This window comes from Cyprinus carpio, chromosome A15 (genome assembly GCF_018340385.1).
Source record: "Cyprinus carpio isolate SPL01 chromosome A15, ASM1834038v1, whole genome shotgun sequence".
NCBI lineage: Eukaryota > Metazoa > Chordata > Actinopteri > Cypriniformes > Cyprinidae > Cyprinus > Cyprinus carpio.
Window position 1 is genome coordinate 21,671,766 of NC_056586.1, and position 15,000 is coordinate 21,686,765.

Consider the following 15,000-nt stretch of genomic DNA (forward strand, 5'->3'; position numbering starts at 1 on the left):
TGACATGTAATGTTGTAACTTATAATATGTATTTTTTTAATTTATTACATGTTAGATTATGTCACACATGCATTTTCTATAATGTCCAAATTCAATCAAAATACTATCTGATATGACTTAATATTAATAGCATAAACAAACAAGATAATTTCACATTCGCAGGATTAAGATTAATGGAAAAAAAATAAAAAGGATTGCACACCTCCAGTTGGTGGCGATATGCACGAAAGCATGTAAGCACTATAACAAAAGACGTAAAAAGAAACAGCTTGGCGCGCTTTTTCTTAGCGTCCCGATTTTCCATAGTGACTCGTAGATTCGTCGGCTCCTGTGTGAGATGTCTTGAGTCTTAACAGGAACAGACTCTGAGTTGAATGAATTTAGTCCCGACGCGTTTTTGGAACCACATACCTCGAGTAAAGCAAGGATTGGGTCATCAACCGGATTCAGGGTTTAGTTCAGGTAGTTAACCCTGCTTTCTGGAATCCCCCCAAAATGGTAGTTTTAACGTAACACATACATTAAAAATAATAAATAAATAACACTTAATTAAAACATGATACTTGATGTCACTGTGTTGAGTCATTCTCGTGAGTCACAATCATGACATTATCAGCTGATCTCAGGTGAAGCTTGTTAACGGCTCAATTACCGTCAGAACGAAACTAACAGTAGACCGCAATCTTTTATTTAAAATGGCAATTAAAATGAAAATCCATCTGAAGAGAGAAATGCTCTTCAGACGTGTTTGATGTGATTCAGTATTTATGAGAGAATGAACACATTCCACTCTTAATAAATATTTCCGGCATCATTTCATATGATGCTTCATGACACTAAACAAAACATCAAGGCACACATGACCGGAAGGCGGGGTTACAGATGTTCCTGCCGTTTAAAGCTGGACGCAGTGACCAATCTCTTCATCAGGAAAAAGAGGGCGTGTCCAGACGAGAAGATTGACAAGACTCCATTATCTGAAGGACTTAATCGAGGGTTTTGGTTGCTGGGTTCAAAGGTCACGCTAAAACAAAAGCCTAAAGGCTCTGAAGCGACCGTCAGCGTCTAAAACCAGACAGACACGAGCGGTTCTCAGATCAGCTGTCAAACAGACGAGCGAGACTTCACAATCAGACTGTGGAGGAAATATTTCTGACCACAGCTCATCTGATTATGAGGAAGCATTTGCGCATGTTAAATGCAGAAAATGTGACTGAATGGAATGCTCTCTCATAAGAAATGCAATTATAATAATGTTAAAAAAAAATTATGAAGGATACATCAGCACAGAGTCTTGCAGCATTTGTGGAAGGAGCCACACAATAAACCCACCCCCACCAAACACACACACACACACTCACACACACACACAACCCCACTTACTCACTCACACACACACACACACACACACACACACACACACACACTTACTCGCTCACACACACACAAAACCCACGGCACTCACACACACACACACACAAAACCCACGACACTCACACACACACACACACACACACATACACACACACACACACTCACTCCCCACGACACACACCGACACGCTCACACACACACTTAGCCCACGACACACACTCTCTCTCACACACACACACACACACACACATACACACACACAACCCACGACACACACTCTCACACACACACTCACACACTTAACATCTTCAGGTCGCGATTATTATTCACCTGCACTGACGTACCCTCACGGATATTCCCGCGCAATTACACTGTCACAATATTCAAATAAAGAACGAGCAGCTGAGACAGGACCACACCCTTCATCCTCCTCATGTCTACAGCTCCATCCCGCTGTTCGTCTCTCGCTCGGTTCAGACGCTCCGCTGATTGTAACGCTCGCGTTCCTTCCGCATCGCGTCGCGCTCAGTGGGGGCGTGAGAACAATAGAGACGCGGCACGCGGCCGCGGAGTACAGTGAAGATGTTCCAACACGGATTCCTCAAAGCGGCGCGGAGGCGCGGTTTCAGCTCAGCTTCAACGCGCCTTTACACATTAAACATCTAACCTCCTGTCTTCAGATTATAAATCGGTAAAGGCTTTATCCCGGAGCCGTTCAATCGAGACCCGCCCTGAGAGCAATTAATGCTTCAAATACATCCAACTTTCATCTCCAGAGAAATCATTATAATTCCCGTAGAGATTATTATAAGTGTGTGGATTCCACACACACTACACCTGAAACTCCTCACACTCACACACACACACCCGTTAAACAGCATCGGACTCACACCTGGCTGACAGGTACAGTCTCATCACTGCTGCTCAATCACATCATCAAGCCTCCGCCACCCATCAGTTTTACAGCGGCAAAAAGTGCCAGAGAATCCAGATATTTACTCGGTTTTAGTTCTTTCTGAGTACAGCACAGCATAGTCGTATCCTTTTCAGCGATGCTCGGCTGTATCACTCTTCTCTCTTCTCTCTCTCTCTCTCTCTCTCTCTCTCTCTGTTCTCTCACACACCGGCTGTATCAACAGCTGAGGATTCTGATCGCTGTTCACTGCTTCTGGTTGAGCTTCAGTCACTCTGTCTGTCTGTCTGCGCTGCCAACAATGAGAATAATCCCACCTTATAAACCCCTCCTCACTCTCTCACGCGCGCGCACACACGCGCAGATGAACCCGATGCGCTCCTCAGGCGTGCGCAGGATGCGCGCGGCCCCCGCCTGACCAATACGCTGCATGAAACCGATTGAATCCGGATGGTCCGGCGCTGGGATGACCTGCTGTATCTGGGCGGTGGTCTGCTGCTGCTCGATGGGTTAATAGAGCTTTGTGTGGGCTGTAATGCAGGAACGGGGCCACGCTTAGCAGGCTGGAGCGCCGTTCATATGGTAACGGCTCTGAATCGATGGCCATGTGATCACCTCGGGTGTGGATCTCAGGCTCCTTCTTTGAGCACCATTCCTCCGGGACGCGCTTTCCGGACCCATCTTCATCAGAGCTAAAAGGCGCTGTTCTCGTGACGCAAAAACACATCATCATCTTCTTTGTTCTTCTGGCGCCTGTGAAGGTCAAACCACCCACATGTTCAAACCACTTATTCACTGGGAAACTGAGCTTTCCTCTCAACAGCATCTCTGAAACACACACACTTACTGCTATAGCGCTTTTAACCACACCTTTGGCAGAATTAAACAGAACAGTGTTGTATGTCTACATCAATTATAGTTCAGAGACGCACCGCTTGGGCAAGTTACTTGAGCTTTCTATTGAACACAACTTATCTTTGGCAGTATGGTACCTCCTTATGGGGCTCTTGCTCCAAAATTAATTGAAATATACAAGAGCTTAAACATTAACCCTCCAGAACCATCCGCTTGGAAATACATGACACTTAAGACACTTAAATTATGTTCTTCCAAAAGCTTAACAGTGGTAATGGTGTAGATGTGGCAGTGGGACGCCCTATCCTGTAGATTGGTTATGAGGATGAGGTCTCTCAGCAGTGAGAGGTCCATGCCAACCGGGACTTGAAAGCCTTAGTGATCTGAAACAGAAGAAGACAACAAACCAGAAGGTGCACGCATGGTATGCTCATGCTTATAATGGGGGGTGAGCAGTTTGAGCATACTCACTGAGCAGTAGTGCCACGTATATATGTCCCGTGTCTCCATAGGGAGAATGGTAGTGATTTTGAAGAGATCTGACAGCTGACCGATCAGCTGGTCGCAGTTAATTATGCCTCCGATGGGCCTGACTGAACTAATGCTGTGCTTGATAAAGAGAAACTCCATTAGCAGGGAAATCAATGGCAGAAATCAATCAGGTACATTGATGAGGACAGATAGACGCGGCTGCATGAATGATGTCGACTGATTGTGAAAGGATTCACGCCACTAGCTTGTCACTTTAACTGGAATGCCGCTTTACCGCTATATTTCTGCATGAGGTCTCCACGTGCATCTAAAGAGTATTCTTATCATTTTGAGATCTGTCCTCAAACTGACATCAGTACAAGAGGTCGAGATGCAGAGGTCACAGGTCCCTCTTGAATACTGATTGCTGACGGCATGATCACTGATGGTTTGACTCTCCCTCTCTTCTGTGGAACATAGAAGACATTCTGAGAAATCCACCCGGGGGTTTTTAGCCCATACACTGAATCAAGCCAGTGGGATCCCATCGTTCTTCTGAATATCATTTGTGTTCCATTGAAGAAAGAGAAGCTCATACAAGTTTAGGAATAACGTGAGGGCGAGTAAATCATTTATGACAGAACAATCTTCTGAAAATCAGCTTTGAAGCATCTTGGATTGTGTGAAAAGTTCTCAAGCAAAAGCGTCTTAAAATCACCATGAAATCAAAATGGAGATGTTTTCCTCATCAATTAATTCCCATTGAACAAAATCAAGCCCTGCCATGTTTATTTTTCCTCATTCAAGAAGTTGTCTGAGGGAAATAAAAGGCAATTGTAAATTTGAGGAATTAAGCTCTATGGTTCTTTAGCTGCTGAAGGGAAATAAATAAGATGAATATCGAAGCGTGCAGTAAACAGTAAAACTGTTTGCAGTACAAACCAGTGTGTCTATAAGATAATACATTAAAATAATATGGTAAGACACACCAATCTGCAATATCACGCGAGCAAAACCAGCTGTTTCTGTACAGACCGGAAACTAGACACATAAAATTTATAAATGCATGCGCTCATTCCACTGGCGGGAAAAATAAGGTGATAGCCAAAACCGATAGACAGTTCATCAATTAAAGAGAAGTCTTATAGCCAACATAACTACTTTATGATGATATAATTCCTGATGGATCTCAGGGGGAACAGGGAACAGCTTAGGGTTTGGGCTTGACTGAACGATAGAATGCTGAGGCTGATCAGAAGAAGGATCTGCTAAGCACTTCTTCGCTGGAGTCATAAAGATGGACAGGATCCACTTACTCCAGTCGCAGCAGAGGCAAACTGCAGAGCTTTAGATGTTCTGCTCAGATGTCAGATGATAAAGTCCCCGTGGTTTCCTACTGCGAGAGAAGAGCACGGCTTAGTTTAAGGAGGAAACGCTCACGCATTATCGTAGTCACAAAATTGAATAATCCATAGCAAAAGACTGTTTTATTCCATAATCAAGATAAATGGCATTCATACGAAAGCACTTCTTATACAGGCAGCAGCTCAATGTGAAATGAATACATGTGGAAATGTTAAATATAAAACACACAATAGAGCATATGTGTGTCCTCATATGAATATTCATGAGCAGTGTGTGCCATGTGTTATAATAAACATGCATGCTTTGGACGTGATGTAAAGATCTCTGTCCTGTCAGGTGTGTCCAAAGCTCAGCTGTGTGTGTTTGATGGTGTTTGTGCTACAGGTGCTAACAGTGTCTCAGTAATCAGTGCAACAATTCCTTTCCTCTGAGACTGTAGTGCATTTTGCATTCGGATCTGTGTGTGTGTGTGTAATATCTGTGTGTGCCAGCATGTGTGTGTGTGTGTGTGTGGAGTGAGCAGGGAGGGCGGGAGTGAGTGAGTGAGTGAGTGAGTGAGTAGAGAGAGTGAGGAGAGAGAGAGAGAGAGAGAGAGAGAGAGAGAGAGAGAGGTAGATACCTTCAGTCTGCATCAGACACCCTAAACTAACTGCACCTCCACCTCTGATTCTAGGCTAAAGCAATTGCTGCTAAGGTAACCAAGACGGAAAATAGTGCATCCTCTGACTCCAGCTGATGGGTGAAATCCCATCCATCTCTCTCCCTTCTAGGTGTGGAGTGCAGATAAGACTCCCACGGACGCCGGGCCATTGGATGCTACTTATGGGCGGGGCAAACAGGCCAGAGTGGATGACTAACACATACACATACATATTGATACAAGTTACACACACACACTCTCTCCCTGTGGGACGATCAGGAGGTGTGACTCACACTGGGCTGTAAGATATTTGTCAAAGCATCAAAATCTCCCTAGAATAGGGAGCCTATATCCTAGTAAAGATGCTGGAGGATCGTGATGCTGGGGTATGGAAAAAAATCAGAATCCACAATGAACCGTATCACATTGATAAAAGATATCAGCCAATGAAATTAAACCATTGAGGAAGCTTTCCTTTGATCATCGCTATGTTCTACTACCAAGTGTGAAATCTAAAAAGCACAAATATGCCAACGAATGATGTCTATAACATTCCCATCCCAATGAACCTTACTTTCCCTCTACGCAAAACGTTACGAAAAGCAGATTCAGGAGATCAGAGACTTTCATTTAAAAAACTTTATTTATATTTTTGTTCATTTTACTAATACTACAATATATTTGACCTTAAATATTATAAAAAATAGTGAAAACAGTTAAACCCTGTTCAGCGAGTTAAACATCCTAGACAACGGCATTCAAAGCTATTCGAAGAGAATCGTTGCTGTACAGTGCATGCAAATGAATCATATTCAAGCGATTACTGAAAGCTTTTTCTCGTTAATTAAACAGCTGAAATCAGCAGCGGTTCACCGGTCAGTAATCACGGTTGTGGTCTAACGGAGGAATGGAGGGTAAAATGCCCAGAAGCACAAGCAAAGACGAAGCAACCCGCCTCAGACTTCTTTCAGATCTCTCCACGAGATTGCTCTATGATGGTTGTTACATGAGACATGGTCGCACAAGATACTGTTTAACAGTTCATACTGTTAAAGTTATATCTTCATATTTATTTAAACAAACACGGGAGGATCTTTACATCAGAGTAAACACTACACACACACACACATCAGATCTCAGCCACATCAGGCACGTCTCAAATCTCATCCAGAGAGTGATCATGTGTACCCATCTGAGGTGTGAAGCCGTATGTAGATTTCACTGTTGTTCCAATCAGCTCGTCGTCTGAGTTCAAGTCCTAGATTCACAGTACCCGAGGTCCATTGTTTTCTGTCGCCATATAATTAACCAAACTCACCCACTCAGAATCGTCTCATCAGGCACAATGGTCTTGTCCTGGGTTTAGTAAACCTGATCCATGCACAAAAACAACCTGCGCACACACACACACACCCACCACTATCACTCCCTCGCTCCATGTACACACAGTTGGGTTGCCTCGTACGAACACTGTGACTCAGTGAAGGTGTGTTCATGCGGTTTCTCATGCATGTAGTCATCCTCATATTCAGAGTCCTGAAACAAACACCAGTCACATTTATTTCTACAGAGCTTTATACAGATTGTTTTAAAACAGCTTGCAGGAAAATATCAGTGTTAATGTTGCAAAATGCATCTATTATGAAACAGCTGAAATGCAGCTCTGCAGAACACAACAAAGCACAAGAGTCAGTTCCAGATGAAGAAACTCTGATTTTTAACAATAACAGATCCGTACGGACAGACCTGTTGTGAGCACCAAGGTTGTTCTCATCTGTTAGTATTAATTAAACTTAGTTTTTAAAATAATCATGTTTAATAGCAGAATTTGTGGTGAAAAACTACCATTTCACATGATGCTGATAAGGAAGACTCCACCTCAATCAGAGAGTAGCAGTGAACAAAGCTCCGCCCCCCTTCGCCACAAATTAATCTAGTCTCTATCTACACTCTCAAATTCCGTAAATGTGTGTGTTGTTATATAATATGCATAACTGGCAATAAACGTTAAAATAAACGTTTCTAAGATACAAACAACAGTTTAATGTTGAAGCTTTTATATTTCTGGTGTCATTTGTTATTTTTAATTCTGTCAATCTTAATTGCTTCATGGGATTGTAGATTCTTATTCCCTCACTAACAGCTATGAAGCTAACAATCTTTGTCTTTTTGTTTGATTTCCATTTACTTTTTGCTTCAAATCAAAGTTTGTATGTTGTTTGATTCTCTTTCGTGTACTGATTGGTTCCTCGGCTGATCAATGCTTTATTGAAGACTTCTTGTTAAATCCCGTACTGGGAAACAATGAATGGAACAATACTTCCAGAATCAGCATGCTGAAAAGAGTTGTCACAATTATGCACTCTGTATTGGTCATTATTCAGTTCAATGATGATTCAAACCAGTTCATATACAGTGTCAGGGGGGGTTATTGCAAAGTTCATCATTGATGAAAAGTCATCGAGTTTTAGAATCTCTTGGAACACACAATACAATCAACTAACACAGACACTTCATCATCTAAATATCTCAATCCACCACTACAGAGGCATCGTCTTACCTTAAAAGAGTAAACGCGCACAGGCTCTGTTTCTGTGTGTTCTATGGCCGTAGAAATACTCATTCCTTGTGAACAGACGACGCACGCACAGTCTTACTCATACACATATAAGCATCACTCCTGGATAGCTGGATACCTGCGACATCAGTTTTCTTACCCAGTGACCACCTCGAATGGGGGCTGGATTCTGTGATGGGCCGCACGGCGGATCGCTTCTCTGTACACCAGACAACACGGACACAGTAATTGGTTTTTCGACCCGCAGTCACCAGCGTGCTGAGTTCCTTAGGGGACCAAGAACAAAACCAGCAACCCCGACCGACTTCCTTGAAGCGTCACCCGCAACCCCGCGTCCGGACAGAAGGCCGCAAGACGGCACCCACGCTCCACACATGAGAACTCGAACCAAGCACAAAAGATCTAACCATTATACTGGTGTCTGGCGCTGCCACTCCGGAGGACAGGCCCGGGTCATAGTTTTCTACCCCATTAAAATTAAAACCCAGCAATTTATAAAAAGCCGGAACAATGTGACATTATATTCGATGGAAAATTAAACTACATTTTCCTCCCAGTTGCTCCTCTCACTGTTAATGAAAATCACAAGCTCATTGAGGCACATGTACATTTACTGAATTTACAAACCCAATTCACTTTTAACACAATCTTCTAATGCATACATCTCCCTCTACTTATTGATTAATGATTTTTTATTTTTGGTCAACCTTTATTTATAATAGCACTTATATATATCAGAGAATGTTGAGACTTGCTGAAAAATGCTGCGTAACCCTCATGCCAACCAAGATATAGAGTTAGTTTGTTCTTCATTTTTAACAAACATGACTTGGTGAAATTAGACATTACTTACTTAGTGAAGCAAAAAAACCTGAATGTTTAGTAATTCTAAGAAGCAATAACAATTGCTTCCTCCAGTAGACACGGTTGGTCTCTCTCAACAATCACACTCCCAGCCCACATATTTGGTTAGAGCTGATTTAAAACGCTGCTTGGATCTGTGCTAGAGACCACTTTCTTCACTGGACTCATCTTTTACAGTAGAAAAACGTCTTACTGCTGGATGTCGTTTCATATCTGCTTTGTCTTCTCCAGATGTTTCAAATGATGGGACTGGAAGGCTCGTGGATGACTTGTGGTTATTGTGAATGTTTTTATCAGCTGATTTGGACTCTCCATTCTGACGGCACCCACCCCCATTCACTGCAGAGAGCATCACTATGCTGAGTCCTGATGCAGTGCTACATTTCTAAAAAACTGATGAAGAAAAACAAACCTCATTCCGTGATCTTAGATAAACGGGAGGCTACAGATGAAACAAGATTTTCAGCCCCCCATTCTCATGTGTTTCATGAAGAACTATTCCCTTTTTAAAGCAGCCATCACATGAATTTATAAACACGAAAATTATTCGAATTTACCTTTAGTTACGTGAAGTTCAAATGTGTGTTAGATTCTCAGGAAAAACATCTAAGGCAAAAGATCCTTGAATGACCAAACAGGCACGCATTCAGGGGTCTGAAACCCGTGTTCACCGTTGTTGAAGATCAAGTCGTGTCGGCGCAACTCTTGTGGTTGTGACGGTGAGGACAGTCTGGTCCGGTTTCCGTGCACATCAGAGGGTGGCGTACGGTGCAGGTTTAACGTGCCGTTATCAGTGGTGCGGCTTTCGCATCTGGAATAGATGCGGTTCGCCTCGTGACTGCTGCCGGCCCACTTCACACGACCCTTAAAATCTTTCCTCCTTCGGCGGTAGAGCGTGAGGACGGGGAAGTGGAAAAGAAACGCAGAGGACACAGAAAATGGACTCAAAAACAAAAAAAGACTGTTTCATATCTGCAGATGCTTCTGTTATGGAGCCTGCAGTGCTGATTAGAGACAGACGTCCGCTGAGTGTGGAGTGTGGGTTCAGAACCCAGCAAATCACTGCTTAAATAACCCAGTCGTTTTATACTGCCAGCCACTCTACACTGCACAGTTGTTGGCTCCATCGTTGTCTCACACTGCACGCTTTTATGAATGTGATGATGCTGTGGTCTCACACACAAAACACACATCCTAATCATGTGACTTTTCCTGTGGCCTGAGTGACTCCGGACCATGATTCATGCTTTAGCTTTAAGAATTCAGACCTCCTGATGTCGATGAGGCTGGTGGAGAACTGGAGGAGGACGGAGCAGACAGGGTCACCACAAAACAACACATCCTACTCATGACACAGACTTCCACTCAACGGTGGCCTGAGTGACTCCTGACCAGTGATTCATGATTTATGAACTCAAGTCTTTTTACTTTTTGGGTAATGCAGTAAAGTACCGCAGTACTCACACTACTTTCTAGTATGGCAGGACCTGCTTTACTCGGTGTAAAGTTCTGGGCCGGGTTTACCGATTATCGAGTGGCGCTTACGAACGATTTTTCTACAGTAATTTTACGATCGTTCGTTACAGTTTCACTTTGTGTTTCCAACAATGAGGCTGGTGATGGAACTGGAGTCGAGGTGAAGGAAGGCAGGACAGGGTGACGTTTTAACTAACTGCGCGTGGCATACTTGGATATATTAACTCTGACCACCCGCTTGATCTCTGCTGGAGCCTCTACTGAGATACAACACACGCTCCTCAGCAGCACTGACACAGACACATCAGTAAGGATAGGGTGTTCACCCCAATGCTTCCACACACACTCCACAAACTCCAAAATGATGTTCACTCAATTAAATATCACCTACTCACTTCATCACACTGTGTTCACACACTTGATCTTCACACACTCATCAATGTACACACAGTCAAGGGCCCTAAAAAAGGAACAGTACGAATCTCACAATGAGCACACATTTTTTGAAGTAATACCCCCACACTCTCTCAATGCCATGTGCGGCTGTAAGGTCTGAGTTTTGTTGCATCACTCTCAGTGTAGTTCATTAGTGTATACTGTTATGTTGTAAACGGTGCAGTACACGAATCAGATACCTGTCATATCTAATGCTCAGTTCCTCAGAACAATAAAAGTCATAAACTGCAAATTATCTGATATCATATCAAACACTAGAGCTGTTAATGCATGAACATGGTTAAATCTCAGTTCACTAGACTCAGTTACGTAACAGGGGCCAGCTGCATAAACACATCCACTACTGTGTCTTTATAACTAGCAAATAACCAAGGAATAATTAGTTACACTTTCTGGATTTAAATTAGACCAAGACTAGTCAGTTTATGCATCTGGCAGAACAATACAAGCAGAACCAGAAACACGGATGACTGAAGATCCAGTAAATTAAACAGCTTCAATGTATGTAAGAGCTTCAGATCATCGGATGACGTCACTTCTGGGACGAGCCGTCATCTCACCGCGTGACGTCACACGTCTCATCTCATCTAAACTCTACTACGTGTGTGTAAAAGTCTTCTGATATGACCTTCAGTATCAGGAAATTCAGTGATGTTAAGCCGTCACAAATGACAGATATAACCAGTGAATGATATTAAGTGGGGTTTTAAAACGACACATGATGATCATAAAAACAGATATTCCCTTACAAACATCTCGATATTTTCTAGTCCTTTTTATTTAATATTGATGGAGGCAAAGCAATGGCAAAAGCTCGTTCCGTACTAAAAAAACAACAAAAAAAAAAAAAAATAAATCACATTCAAATCAACTGAAAAAAAAAAAATAAAAAAAACAAAACTAAAATATTTCTATAACTAAATATTCAGCTGACTACAGATTTCAGCGCAATCGTTGTTATTGATCTGTAACATATGGATATTTACACACGGCAGATGATTGACAGCTCGTCTTTTCACCCGAACAGAAAGCAAAACAAACTCAACGGATCTCAAATGACACCACGTTAAACATTTATAGTCCTTCAGAAGCAATAAACTCCCTCAAACCGCTTTTTTCAAATATGTTTATCCCGTTTCAAACTGAGGAATAAAAACTCCCAGAACTCACCGAAACCGACGACAAGACCCGATAAACCTCCTTTAAACGAGCTTCCGTTCACATCCATGACAAATAACTGGACATGTATGATCACATGCGAAGGATTATGAGTGAATATTAGCAGATATTTGAGCAAACATTAGTCGTGTTTATGTCGCTGGGTTGTATTTGTCCTCCATGTTTGATACCTGCCGAACAGGTGAGACCGGAAGTTACACTCAGACCGTAACAACAGCCCCAAATCACTGTCACAGCTGTTATTAAGATCAGTGTTAAACACTTTACACACAGCGCACATATGCATGTGCTACTTCATCATTTATTTCACATCAGTTATGATGTAGGCCCTGAGTTCTTTACATCAGTGTGATATAAACTCTCTCTGTGTGCCAGAAAGGATTTTATGTCAGATTATATTGACAATCGATTACATTTACATTAACTCAGATGAATGACAGCTATTTGAGCTGAGATAAATCGAAGAATTTAACTGAATTCTGAAAGCATCACATGTGCTCTCGTGACTTTGGGTATTCTGAGACGAGGGCTGGTTTAGATCGTTTCCTACTAAGGAGAAATGTGTTTTATGGACAGGACTGAAATAAGATGAGTATTGACTAAAACGCGAGATTCGTCATGTGACAGTAGCACGTGACAGCTGCAGCGCTCTGAACACTAGAGGGCGCCGATGCGCTTCAGGGACTCCAGCGTCAACATAATGACGCAATGAACAAACCACAGCATGACCTGAACACATTCTCTCGAATAACATGCATTTGATCTTTCTCGCCTCCATTTACACCTTAGTAGCTCTCTCTCTCTGTGTGTGTGTGTGTGTGTGTGTGTGTGTGTGTGTGTGTGTGTGTGGCAGCAGCTTATTAATTCTGATAGAATACAGTGATTGACAGTCTGGGCACACACACACACTCTCTCACAAACACTCACACACAGACACACACACACACACACACACACAGAGAAAGAATGTTCAAATACAGGTCCTTCTCAAAAAATTAGCATATTGTGAAAAAGTTCATTATTTTCCATAATGTAATGATAAAAATTAAACTTTCATATATCTCAAAAAATTAGCATATTTCATCCGACCAATAAAAGAAAAGTGTTTTTAATACAAAAAAAAAGTCAACCTTCAAATAATTATGTTCAGTTATGCACTCAATACTTGGTCGGGAATCCTTTTGCAGAAATGACTGCTTCAATGCGGCGTGGCATGGAGGCAATCAGCCTGTGGCACTGCTGAGGTGTTATGGAGGCCCAGGATGCTTCGATAGCGGCCTTAAGCTCATCCAGAGTGTTGGGTCTTGCGTCTCTCAACTTTCTCTTCACAATATCCCACAGATTCTCTATGGGGTTCAGGTCAGGAGAGTTGGCAGGCCAATGGAGCACAGTAATACCATGGTCAGTAAAACCATTTACCAGTGGTTTTGGCACTGTGAGCAGGTGCCAGGGTCGTGCTGAAAAAACGAAATCTTCATCTCCATAAAGCTTTTCAGCAGATGGAAGCATAAAGTGCTCCAAAATCTCCTGATAGCTAGCTGCATTGACCCTGCCCTTGATAAAACACAGTGGACCAACACCAGCAGCTGACATGGCACCCCAGACCATCACTGACTGTGGGTACTTGACACTGGACTTCAGGCATTTGGCATTTCCTTCTCCCCAGTCTTCCTCCAGACTCTGGCACCTTGATTACGAATGACATGCAAAATTTGCTTTCATCCGAAAAAAAAAAGTACTTTGGACCACTGAGCAACAGTCCAGTGCTGCTTCTCTGTAGCCCAGGTCAGGCGCTTCTGCCGCTGTTTCTGGTTCAAAAGCACACGCCTGTGCACGGTGGCTCTGGATGTTTCTACTCCAGACTCAGTCCACTGCTTCCGCAGGTCCCCAAGGTCTGGAATCGGTCCTTCTCCACAATCTTCCTCAGGGTCCGGGCACCTCTTCTCGTTGTGCAGCGTTTTTTGCCACACTTTTTTCCTTCCCACAGACTTCCCACTGAGGTGCCTTGATACAGCACTCTGGGAACAGCCTATTCGTTCAGAAATGTCTTTCTGTGTCTTACCCTCTCGCTTGAGGGTGTCAATGATGGCCTTCTGGACAGCAGTCAGGTCGGCAGTCTTACCCTTGATTGTGGTTTTGAGTAATGAACCAGGCTGGGAGTTTTTAAAAGCCTCAGGAATCTTTTGCAGGTGTTTAGAGTTAATTAGTTGATTCAGATGATTAGGTTAATAGCTCGTTTAGAGAACCTTTTCATGATATGCTAATTTTTTGAGATAGGAATTTTGGGTTTTCATGAGCTGTATGCCAAAATCATCAGTATTAAAACAATAAAAGACCTGAAATATTCCAGTTGGTGTGCAATGAATCTAAAATATATGAAAGTTTAATTTTTATCATTACATTATGGAAAATAATGAACTTCAAACACAAAAACACAATACCCCCAGAAGAAACAGAAAACACTATAACTCACTATATCTAACCCTCTCTCTCACACACACACACACTGTACCCCCGGGTGAGACAGAAATGGTTAGAAGTGAGGAGATGGATGCTAGAAAGCTATCAAGGAACACAGTTCAGTCTGCTGTGTGTCTTGTTAATTGGTTTGATTACTGAATGAGCTCCTCTCATGAGGTTAATGAGGTTAATTATCTGAATGAGCTCTTCTCTTCCTGAACTTTGTTCATAAAACATAATTCAGTGGAAAGTTTCCATCTGTCACACGCTGTAAATATAGCACTGTTTAAGAGAAATGCAAATAACACGAAATGACACAATAAAACCTCATGTGATCTTTACAAAGATTACATTTCATTTTCCTGTACA